Genomic DNA, 13,430 nt, shown 5'->3' on the forward strand with positions numbered 1-13,430 from the left:
AGACAAAATTATATACAGATGAGTAAATATGGTATGTCTGAAGTACTGGAAGTAGTGTTGCATACATACCTCTACAAAGTCATGTCGCAGATTCTTGACTCTGTCAGAGTTTCTCTCAAATGGCACCTTGTAAAGTTGTTTCATCGTCACTTGGTGCCGTTGGAGGATGCGTTGTATGGTCGACAGGCTTACAGCATTGATGTTGTTGAATATGGTGTCATTATTCAAGATATGCTCTCTTATCTCTCAAAGGTCAAAGGTCAAAGTTTATTTATAAAGCACATTTACAAGCAGTCACTACTGCCCCAAAGTGCTGTACAAGTATAAGAAATAACATAAAATACAAAACTATTTAAAAAAAACAAAAAAAAAAAAAAAAAAAAGAATAAAAAGAATAAAAAAAAAATCATAATCTCGAATCATAATTGCATTGTTGGCCAAAACCATATTTATAATTGCAGTCTCTTGTACATCTGTAAACAAGCGTCCTCGTCCTCGATGATGTCTTTGCCTTTCCACTCTGTACAGAATTCAAACACAGTATGTGTTCAGCATAGGAACTGTAAACCATTTACAGAAAAATGTAGTACAGCATGATAACCAACCTCATTCATTCAATGCAGTGCAGTAAATGGATGGCTTAGAGTTACAAATGTTTATGCAATACTATGCAGTCATACATATTTTACAGTACATTACTATAATGCTAAAATAGTCATTAGATAGTTGCATACCTGTTCTCATTTCTGAAGGTTCGAATTATGGACACCACTGTAAATTGACTCAAGTTGGGCTGGACTCTCAGTCCAGCCTCTCTCATGGTCAAACCGTGGTTGATTAAATGATCAACAAGTGTTGCCCTAATCTCATCAGAGATAGCTCTTCTTCCTTCTCTTATTTGCCCTCGTCCTCTTCTTCCTCTTCCCCCTCTTCCCCTTCCCCTTCCTCCTCCTCCTCCTCCTCCTCCCCCCCTTTTATCGTTATTCCTTTTTGAACAAAGAATGAAGAGAGTCTTTGAACTTCAGTCAATTCGTTTTTCGTTTATAAACCAAAAACGGAAGTCACGTATGGAATTTTTTTTGTGCCAATAATAATGAACGTAGCTTTTCAAGAAACTAATGAAAATATAAATTGAAACTAAATATAATATCTTTGAAACTGAAAAAGAATAAATCGCAGGCAAATTTTTTGACTTCGTTTTTAATACACTGCATGTTTTGCTAACTATTTATCATATTTCAATCGCTGATCTGAACTTACAAATGCGCTTCCAGAGTTTTCATTTACGCTTCTGAAGTTTTCGTTTACGTTGCCTGAGTTTTCATCACCGTTCTGACACATTTCTCTCGTGGGGGCGGGGCTAGTAGCAGTGTGTTCTCATTGGCTACTGAGTTTTTGAATGACAGCTTCTTGACCTGGAAGTGAAGACGTCAGTGGTGTGTTTATGTGTAGATTTGAGCGTCTGTAAGCGCAGGTTTCCATTTCTTTTTAGTGGTATTAAGTTAGGTTTTTTTTTTTATTTGATCTTTATTTACTTTATTTCATGCAGCTACTAGTCGACAGAAGCTTTTAGAAGCACAAGAGATCTATTCAGTCTATTCAGGTGTAATTGTAGGCCTACATTAAAGTACTGTATATAATACTTAAAATATTGTAGTGTCCAATGTTTTCGGAGAATATTTGTTTATTCATGATGATTCCTTTGCATGTTAGGCTCTGATTAGGTTGAGCTGTTACAATTTAAAGAGAATACTAGCAAACGTGTATGATATATTCAGACCTCAAGAAAGTTGACAACTCTTTTGATTATTCTTTTCACTCCTCTATCAGAAATCTTGCGAGGAGCACTGGTCGAGGCAAATTTATGGTGAAATTATTGTCTATCCACTTCCGTATTATGGCCCTAAAAGTGCTCACTGGACCATTCAGAAGCTTAGAATGGCGCCTATAACCAATGCCATCATTATGTATTGCAACAATTAGATTGCGAAGGTCTTGAGACAGCTCTTTGTTTTTACCCATCATGAGATGTGTCTTGTGTGACACCTTGGCAATGAGACCTTTTTGTAGGCCATCATTTGGGACTGAACCAGCTGTTATTAATTTCCACTGACAGGGGGCTGGATTGCTTTTTAATTACTGTAAGTTTTCAGCAGTTGTCTTGGCTTTCCATGCGTTTTTGCGCCTCCCTTTCTTCATGTGTTCAATACTTTTTCCCTGTGTCATTTCACATTATACACATAACTTAATTTCTGAACTTACTTTTGTTTGTTTCTTTGTATGTATTACTTGGGTTGTTACCAACATCTGGTGAAAATTCCATGTCAATAGCACCTTTGGAAATATATTTACTGAGAAAAATGATGACATGTTCAATACTTATTTTCCCCGCTGTACAACACAACATAATCCAAAGATACACAACAAATGACAAAAAAACACTTATTGAAAACAATGATCCAAAGACAGAGACCTTTGTGCCATTCCTAAAAACATTGTACATACCTTTCATTTCCAAGGTGTTTGATTTTCACTTTACCATGTTCATGTTCAGAGACTCATGTGAATGTTGAAGTCAGCAGGACTCAGTGGGTCCGTGTAACGCTTCACAATTCAGTTTTCAGACCATACAATGCAAATGCAAAAATGAAAAATTGAAACCAGACATAAATTTTTCTTGTTTTTCCAGTTACATTATCAATGGATATTTGCCTTTTTCTCCCCTTTTTCAATTTTACTTTTGCTAAATTGTGACTTCAGAAACAAACATTTGAATAAATTAAATCTAACCAATTTTCTATTTTTCCATTTTTTGTCTTGTAATTTGTGCCGTGGGCGGTACCATTAGCACGGGGGTGTGGCCGTGGACTAACTTTACTATCATTTCATTGATGTAACTGCTTTATTTACACTGCAAGCACGTTGAGGAGAAGTTTAAAAGACGGAACACAGGACGACATTTTTCACCCGAAGTGCCATAACTTTTATTATTAATAGTCTGTGCTAAATTATAAGGCAGTCTCGGACCGGCCATCGGGAGCAGCTGGGAAAAGTGAAATCCCGGTGGCCTGGGTATGATTTGGCACATTGCCCTTGTTTGTATTGGCCTATTCATTCTTACTTTATTTTATTAATATAGGCCTATAGCTATATCCTTGTTGTTGTTCATTTTACATGGTACAGTAGCCTAGGCAGCCACATGAGATCCCAGACAGTTCACTTTCAGTGCAGCAAAACGGGGGTGGCTCGCGAGCAGCAGCGCTTTTCAAGATCCTTCACGGGAATCTAGAAAAACGATAAAAATTATAGCCTACTAAGCAAAAATATAGAAAAAAATAAGCATATCCCCCCCCCCCCCAAAGATTTTTAGCTCTCGTTTGTAGGCTAATACAACATTTAATGTCTATGCTGATTCATTATCAAATGGCGAATTTAATGTGCTCAAATAAATAAATAAAAAACAAGCTGGGCAATGTGCCAAACGTAGCAAGGTATTTCTGTTTATTTATTGAAAATAAATAAATATTATTGCTCTTGATTTGCAGCACAGTAGCTATAGCCTATATCGCCTCATGCTCATATCCCGGCGAACTGCTTCTATTGTGATGAACAGACTAGAGTTCTACAACTGTGCTAGATTTAAGGGCATTTTACGGGAACGAGAAGCGGTGTAGAGCTAAAGCACACATAAGCTCAAGCGGATGCCGTGGTAATGAACAATGCCCGCTATAGTGAAAACATCTGCATCTTTATTGTATTGTAGGCTATTACAAACGAGAGCTAAAAACCTAACAAAAAAAGCTTTTTTTTCTATATTTTTATTAATAAGGTCAATAGGCCTACAAACAGGTAGGGCAATGTGCCAAATCATACCCAGGCCACCAGGATTTCACTTTTCCCGGCTGCTCCTGATGGCCAGTACAAGACTGCCTTATAATTTAGTACACGTATTAGCCTAATAATAAAAGTTATGGCACTTCGGGTGAAAAATGTCGTCCTGTGTTCCGTCTTTTAAACTTCTCCTCAAACGTGCATGCAGTGTAAATAAAGCAGTTACATTAATGATATGATAGTAAAGTTAGTCCACGGCCACACCCCCGTGCTAATGGTACCGCCCACGGCACAAATTACAAGACGAAAAATGGAAAAATAGAAAATCGGTTAGATTTAATTTATTCGAATGTTTGTTTCTGAAGTCACAATTTAGCAAAAGTAAAATTGAAAAAGGGGAGAAGAAGGCAAATATCCATTGATAATGTAACTGGAAAAACAAGAAAAATGAATGTCTGGTTTCAATTTTTCATTTTTACATTTGCATTGTATGGTCTGAAAACTGAATTGTGAAGCGTTACACGGACCTCAGTGGCATCTGGGCCCTGAAAGAAAAAAAAAGTGAACATACTGATATCAAGAGAAAGGCCTGCACGATTTTGGGAATACATTTTAGATTTTTCTGGTTAAAATTGCTTTTTAAAATTCACAGAATACACACACACACACACACAAATGTTTCCAACAATATATAATATAATGAACACCAGGTTTGTTGTGCCTTGTAGGCATAGGCTATGCGCAGTGCAGCATAAAATAATAATAACAATAACCTATAGCAGCCTATAAATCTTCCAAAAGATTTCAGTAACAACTAAGCTAGAGAAAAATATATTGATATGTTACTTCAAATGTTTCCAATCGTTATGATGATATGAAATGAGATAATAGTAAAAACATGAAGCCGTTTGGTGCGTTTTGCTTTTCAAACGCTATCGCGTTCCAAAATATGAAACATTATGGTTACCATAACATATCTACGTTTGAGCAGATATCCACAAACACAGTAACAGTAAACATGGGTCTAAATATTATAATATTCACCATATATCTAGCAACAGTTCAACTGCAATGTGAAATTTATGCAACAATAACAAACTAATATGTAAGAATTTCTTACCTTACATCTTGTCTTCAAATCGCGTTCTTCTTCTGAGGTAAATCCAATGTAAGCTCATGGCACGTCTTTCAAACTCGACGAAAAGCAGAGACTTGTGAAGTTTTTTCGTGCTTTGTTTTTGAGGTAACGAGCGCGATCGCGTTCCATGTGGAGATTTGCATGTGAATCTCTTTTGCGCTCGTGGGCGTGGTCAAATTAAAACTAATGAGGAAGTGTTTGAGAAGCTGGACATCTTGTTGGTTTTATACAAATTACTTAATAGAGAATATTTGTTTTCAGTTTGAATCCGATCATTTAAAAGTACACACTTAAATGTTTATAAAGGTATATGGCTCATAAATGTGTGGCAAGTATTCGCTGAGTTTGGTTTCAGTTTATAGACGTGCTCAAGAAAAAAAAGTTCACCGCGACGGAGAGGCAGAACGCACACCCTGTTTATTTTCTTTATTTTACAAAAGCACAATGTTTTGATTTGATTGTAAGTGGACACATACAAAAGTAGAAATATCACAGATTCTTTTTTTATATTTCTTTTTTCTGCATGACCATAAATGATGGAGTAATTTAAGTTTATTGTGCTACAATGTGAAGAAAATCCAGCAAAACGCGCGGGCGCGTTTGTCGACCCCAGAGGGTTAACCCCCCGTAATCTGACTCCAAATCGAGGGTGAAAATTGCTATTTTGACCTATTTCACAAAATTACTCAGTAAATATAAATCCATCACATGTAGCCTAATATTTTGGCTTTCTTCTTCATTTACGTTTGTAACATTTCTTCAGAATATATTTTTTAACAAAATCAAAAATTTGAGCCGGGAAAGTTTCTGAAATTTGGTTGATTATTCCACGAAATTACCCAAATGTGTTTGTCTGAGAAGCTTTTGTACACATATTTAACTGCAGATGCTGAATGATATGCACTGTGTGGTACAGTACAAATATTTTGAGTGTCCCTTATTCTGTCCCTTATTTTCCTATAATGAACTACGATTGTCCCTTAATTTTCCTTTCCATAAGTTGGCAACCCTATTTTCTTCTCAACAGGTAAGGCTGGTCAAGACACAAACTATCACTGGTTTTTAGGCAGGGCGACAGAAATGTTTGGAAAACCTGTCTGGAAATTATAATTTTTCAATTCCATTAGGTGCAGAAATTAAACACTATGTTTGTTTTTTCATTTACAAAGATAAAAATGAGTAAGTACATCATAAAGCCTTTTTTTCCAAATGGTATAAATCTCTATGGTAACTGGTAAGCTTATTTTTATTTTAAAGCTGTCAGGACGGATTCCCCTGGGAATCTGCATACTTTCATCATTAGTCTGTGTGTTTACATCATATTCATAATAAATGAAAGGTCAGGCTACTACTTGGCTATATGCAGAAGCTTGAAGCCCAACAGCTGAACCTCGAACTGAAAAGAATTTGCAATAAAACATGTATCCACATGGTGTGTATGGCATCACATTTGTTGTGCTGCTTGTGCGTTGAGTCGGATCTTTAAACAAACTCCATTTTCAGTGCAGACGAATCACGTCTCTGGGTGTAAGAGCGGACGACCATTCCTGATCCGCTCCCGACGTGACGAAGATAAATGCTGCGTCTCAATTCGGCTAATTATACTACACCCTAAAAGTATGTACTCTTTTTGTGAAGAAAAATATACTTTTGTATGGGACGAATTTAGTGTCAAAATGATTAACACACGCATGCACAATTATGCATAAACCTGATAAATGTAAAACATACCTGCAACTATCCACAAACAAATGCCTTTCAACTTGCGTGTGCAAAATTCAGAATTCATTTTTGTGAATACAAATGTTTTCTTTTGTGTTAGTGTTAAATGATTTGCGCATATAACACAGAAGATGTGCATTCGCGTTCATTCATTGACTTCTTTTCTAAGTCAATCTCATTTAATTCATTTGGATTTTGAGACTTTCTTTTTGCGGTTTTCAAGCATTTCACAAACCACATACAAACAACTACAAATGAGTAGGCCTGGTGCTGATTATTAATGTGTGCACTACCCATCTATTTGACAAATTGACAAAAGTTACTACATTTAAACTAATACTTTACAACTTGTGTGAGCAAAATCCAGTGTTAAATTAATTTGTAGCATTTTGTACAAATAGAGACAGTTGTAAAAATAAGTAAGATGTTTATTTGTGGATCAGGTGACATGCGTGCATTTATTTACTCGTTTCTGAGTCGATCCTGTTTGATTCATTTGGATTTTGAGACTTTCATTTCGCTGGTTTAGCCTTGCACGATACACACACACACACACACACACACACAGTCTAAGAAAACCTGCTACCACTATATGGCAGTAGCTGCTAAAACAGACAACGGCACCGCAATCAAGCATTCTTATTCTTGTTATTCGTATTCTTTCCCCTTTAAGAAGAACTCTTTCCCCTCCGCTTAATGTGGCTTAAGACTAGGATATTCAAGCACTAAATTTAGTCCACAGTTCATTAATAAAACATACCTTGTACAGACAAGCAGAAAAACATGAATTCAAAATGTGCCACATTTCACATCAAATGTTTATAAAGAAAACACTTAACACTAATGCATTAAGACTGCATTAAAAGACCAAACTCGGCAAGACTATAGGCCTACCTTATTTTAACGACTGAGACAAGTCAGACACAAGTATTTGTTATAGGTTAACAAATGATTTTAGAACTCACTTTGGGATCTGTGGCCCCATCCCCACAAACAGGGCAAGAAGGTCCTAGTTACCATGACCACGATCAGATAAGTTGGTTTTATTGGTGTTAAAAGAATGTGGCCACATGCTCAGGAGAGAGACAATGGGAAGACAGAAACAATCTTTAATACAGACTTTGCTGCATTAATCATAGATGAACTGATCTATTAATGAACATGCAAGCCAGAAACTGTGTGAATGATTTACTGTCTAGTGTACTATTTTGTATATACTAATTTATTATACAACCAACCAACGGTCAATGTAACCTCACCTGTATCATGTCTCCTATCTAATTAATCCTCATTAATGACTCAGACTTTGATGTACATAACCTTCTCTTAGAATGCAGTGTGGGTTTGTTATATCTATCTGAGCATTAATGAACAGAAAAAAGGTAAGGCAGATATCTAACCACACTTGAGATAGCGTCATAAATCCTCCCCACAGAGGAAACTCCTGCCCAGAAATTCCCCCTTTCTTATTGGTTGAGCCAGCCCTGCAAGGTGTGACCTTTGTCAAGCTTTAAAGCCGAACTCGGCAACTCTAGCGAACTCTAGTCACTTCTTCGCTGATTTTCCCTTTTGTTGTCGCATGTTTTCCCCACGAGCTCCCCCTACAGCTGTGGTGGGGCGTATATTTCACAACACAGTCGTAAAAAACTCACTTGCGGCGGCCTCCTCCCCTTCTCTACCGCTGCTCATGTGCGTTTGTTTTGATCGGAGCAAGCCAACTGTATCGCGTGGAGCTATGTCTATCGAGGTGGGTAATCTGGTAATACATCATACATGCGTGTGTGTTTATGTCGAATTGCCGTAAAGCAATTTGTGTTTCGCGCTCGTTCTCGTTCTCGCTTTCGCTTCTCACGAGACTTCCAATTTCTATCTTGCCGGGACGGTAGTGAACAAGTTGCAAGGTTGGTTTTCCGCCTGGGAACGCTGGGGGGAGCGGGGAAAGTCACCAATATCACCAGAACAGGTTGTTTAACCATCCAAATGATTTCTAGACAGTTTTATTAAGTTAAAAAAGCTACCAAGTTCTCCTTTAAAAGGTCTCTTCGCTAGCCCTTCCCTCTCTTCTCTTCTGGCCTCAACTGCTGCTTCTTAACTGGGAGTCAGACTGTCTTTTCCTTCAATCCAACCAAGAAGAAGACTGTAACCTTACCGTCACTCTTGCAACGATCAACTCTTGGCTTCTCGGCACGTTCAGGATGCCGTGCTGTCCAGCGTGGCCTCAGCAGGCCCCCGGGGGCAGCATGTGCTCACTCAGGAAAGAGAGGACTCTCTCAACCACAACAGCATCGAAACAACCATGCAAGTTCATCATCTTCTCCATCCAGCAGAGAAGAAAACGATTGCAACATGTACAGTGACTTTTGACACTTCAACCACTTCAAGAATTGTGTCCACTGCACAGACCATGCAAGTATCAATTTAATGAGGTGCTCTGAAAATGATAAGCTGATGGTTCTTTTCATAGTTAAATAGATCTTTCCATAGTTCCCTTTCCTGCTTCCAGTTCCATATCACTCACTATTTTACCTATGCATGTATGTATGTATGAATGAATGTATGTATGTTTGTTTAGTTTAGTTATGTTTGTGATTTAGTTAATAAAACTTATGCACAATATGTATTTGGTTCTGATTCTCTGCTTGCAACAAAGTCCATTTTACGATCTTGATCTTGTTACATGCTCTAAGCGCTGTACATGCTAAGAAATAATAATTTTTCGGTGGCCATGAAAGATACGCTTTTCTTAGAATAAATGAATAATCAAAAGAGTTTGTTGGAACTGATTAATTGATTGTAATATTAATTTAGCTACCTCAAGTTAATCCAATTAACTGACCCAAATATTAATAATTAATCATAACTGATAATTATGAGTTATTATCAATATTTCCCCTTTGAGCTAACTTGTTACATTATTAAAGCATAAAGAATTGTTGCACATTAATTTAATGCTGAATTTTGCACACGCAAGGCATTTGTTTGTGGATAGTAAAACATACTAACATTTATCTCTAACATTCATCAAGTTCATGGATAACTGAGCATGTATTTATTAATTGTTTTGAGACTAAATTCAGCCCTACCTCGTGGGTATATAAGGAAGTACGCTGGCATAGCGCAGTTATGTTTTCACGCTGAGGAGCCGAGACTGAACTCAGGCGTTTCCAGCGGTACAGCGGAAGTGGCAGGGAGACGTAACGTCTCCATTCCCACTCATTTTGACGACGAAATGGGGGTTCCCAGTCTAATCACGCCACCTCTCGTCTGTCTTCCAGTGCCCTGCGTAAGTCGGAGATCCCTGTCTTGAGACTGGCACGGGCGAAGGACTCCTACTTAACACAGGAATACCAAGGTACACTGGGAAGCAAATCTCAGCGGAAATATGCAATCAGTGCCAACCCGAAGGGGGTGGACTTACAGAATACACATATGACCTGGAGGGGCTGCATATGGAGAATCTCTGGGGTGTCCAGCCGCAGGTTTAATATTTTAACCCCAGGGGTGGCAAGGTGGCTTGCCACGGGAAAGACACATGCTCAGAGAGGCTTACAGTGGAAATACACATGTGGGGGTCGCCCAGAGGGGGAACCATGCACATGGAGGCACCTAGCCAAGCGCGAAAGCTGCCGGTGTTAAAACTCTGGCGTTGATGTCAACAGTGCTGGAGGAAACTCAGGGCTTATTAGGCTCACCTGAGGAATATATCGCACGTATCCCATCCATGGAGAGGAATGGCGAGCAAGCGAAGACACCTGAGCAGAATCTAGTACCGGCTGGTTGAAGCGAGTACATGAGAAGAAACTGGCTCCACTCGGAGATTGTAGAATCTCGCAAATGTGTTAGGTGCCGCCCAGCCTGCAGCTCTGCAGATGTCTGCCAGCAAGGAGCGCTAGAGCCCAAGAGGAGGCCACACTCCGGGTGGAGTGGGCCATCACACCAAGGGGGCACGGTCAACCTTGCTGCTGGTATGCCAAAGCAATGGCGTCCACTATCCAGTGAGACAACTAGAGCTGTCACTTTACGTTCGAAAATCGATTGCACATCGATTGTGAACGCGCGTCACACAGCGACTGCAGGCTCTGACAAACACGCATAACAGCAAATTATCCTTCTGCGTAATGCGTCTCTTTTTACTACAAAACTGTGAATTCTGCCGGTATGCAGACAGTCTCATGCATTCAGATACAAATTCGGGCTACGCGTCTACAATCGCCTACGTAGGTGAAATTTGCTTGACATTTCTAATCGTAAACGCAGCCATGTTAAAGACTGAGGTAATGTTTTTAATTTTATGCTATAGCAGTCCACTCTGCTTATTGATTTCGAGAATGTTGCACTCCTGTTTGTCATTGTGTACGAAACTTCACGCTAATAAATCATCAGAAATATTGAAGACTTGTGCGCGTTTCAAGCACCCTCTTTACGTTCGTCCTAATGCCTGTTCGTTGTCCGTGGATTTGCCCACATTTTGCGTTTAAAATGGAAACGTCTTTAGATATGGAAAATCGATTTTACAATCGATTCAATGAACACTTATGTCTCAAAAATCAAACAGGATTTTTTTCACAAAAGTGACAGCCCTAGAGACAACCTTTGCTGGGAGAGAGCCTTTCCCTTCAGCGCATGATCAGGTTGTGCTTTTCAACAGACTTACCTTCGACTGCTCCGTGATGTGCGGCAATGGCGGCAACATACACTTTCAGGGTGGAGGGAGACAGCCTTTGCTCCAACCCTTCTTGCAGGAAGGAAAGCACGACACTGATAGGGCATCTCCGGGGGTCTTCATGGTGAGAAGAGCACCAGTTGACGAAGAGGTTCCACTTCAACACATAGGCATGTCTCTTAGACGATGCTCTAGCGGAACAGATAGTAGCCACCACCGCTGGTGGTAGGGTACTCAAACCTGCCTGTCCCGTCCAGTAGCCACACCTGGAGGTTCCAAAGATCGGGACGAGGGTGCCACAGGGTGCCACAAGTTTGGAGAACAAGGTCTGGGTGGGCCAGTGTGGTGCGACCAAAATGACCTACTCCTCGTCCTCCCTGATCTTGCACAGGGTCTGTGCAAGAAGGCTCACTGGGGGAAACGCATACTTGCGTAGGCCCCGCGGCCAGTTGTGCACCAGTGCATCCGTGCCGAGCGTGCCCTCAGTCAGGGAATAGAACAGGTCAAATCAGCTGAACCGACCGGGGATGAGTCTCCATTCTCCGGGGAGAGGCCGAAGCCGTGAGGGCTCGTTGGCTGCACAGTTCAGGTCTCCCAGAATATAAATGGATCTAAGTGACCTCAGATGCTTCTGACTCCATAGGATGAGGTGGCGGGCGAGTTGCGACATACGGCGGGAGGGTAGACCACCTTGTCTGTTGATGTACGCTACTGTCGCGGTATTGTCTGATCGGACTAGTACGTGCTGACCCTTGAGCAACGCATGGAAGCGGTGCAGAGTTAGACGTACAGCCAGAAACTCGAGGCAATTGACATGCCAAAGGCGCTGGGGTCCTGTCCAGGAGCCCGCAGCAGCATGTCCATTGCACATGGCGCCCCAGCCCGTGGTGGAGGCATCTGTCGATACAACAACATGCCTGGAAACTCGTTCTACGGGCACTCCGGCCCGAGTCATTGAGACTCGGAACGTGCCGTGTTGCCATGACCAACTCGGGACTCGATCGCGAAGCCGGTGCTGAAGCAATCCGAGCGGCGTTGCTGCGGCTACGGATGCCATATGCCATATGCCCCAGGAGCCTCTGAAATAGTTTCAGTGGAACTGCACTCTTGCTCTCGATTTGACGGAAGCAATTCAGCAGTGACTGCGCGTGCTCGCTCGTAAGCTGCGCGCACATGGCGACCGAGTCGATTTCCATACCGACAAAAGAGATCCTCTGCATGGGGCAGAGTTTGCTCTTCTCCCAGTTGACCTGAAGGCCCAGACGAGCTAGGTGCCGGAGCACAAGGTCCCTGTGTTCGCAAACCTGGTCTCGAGAGTGAGCTAGGATTAGCCAGTCATCGAGATAAGCGGACTCCCCCGAAGCGGGGAGGAGACCGTGCGAACTGAATCGCGTAACCGAGCATGATAGTTCGGACGACCCAGTGGGACAGGTTGGGAAGCTCTAACCAGGCTCCCAAGAACTGTACTAGCGGGGTCATGCGAACCACAGACATCCCCTCGGTGGTGCAGCGAAGCGGAATGACCGGCCCAGACGTGGGTGGCATAGCGGTCCGGTGTGGGGACACGGTCATTGACCGCGTCCTGACAGAGGAGACCAGGGAAGGACCAGCGTTGCACGGGGGTCTGCTCTGCCAGAGGTCTGGCGACAGAGGGGGATGAGGTGCGGGAGTCTCAGGAGGGCGCCCTCAGCGGCGAGCGGACTGAGGCATCTGTGCCGACGGCTGGGTGGAGGCAGCAGTGGGCCGTCAGGGAAGGATGTGTTTTATAGCCTCAGTCTGCTTCTGTGCGGTTAAGTACTGTTGGGAAAAGTCCTCAACCGCACCGCCGAAGAGGCCGGCCTGGAAAATGGAGGTGTCGAGGAACCGGGTCCGCTCAGCATCCTGCATATCAGCCAGGTTCAGCCTCAGGTGTCTCTCCTGGACCACTTTGGTGGCCATCACCTGAGCCCTGGGTCAGTCCTACCCTTGTGCATGTCCCTGAGCATCTGGGCCTGGTAGACCTGCAGAGTGGCCATGGCATGCAGTGAGGCGGCTGCCTGTCCCACGGCTCTGTAGGACTTTGCCACAAGAGTGGAC

Source organism: Scardinius erythrophthalmus (assembly GCF_964197995.2).
Source record: "Scardinius erythrophthalmus genome assembly, chromosome: 19".
Lineage (NCBI taxonomy): Eukaryota > Metazoa > Chordata > Actinopteri > Cypriniformes > Leuciscidae > Scardinius > Scardinius erythrophthalmus.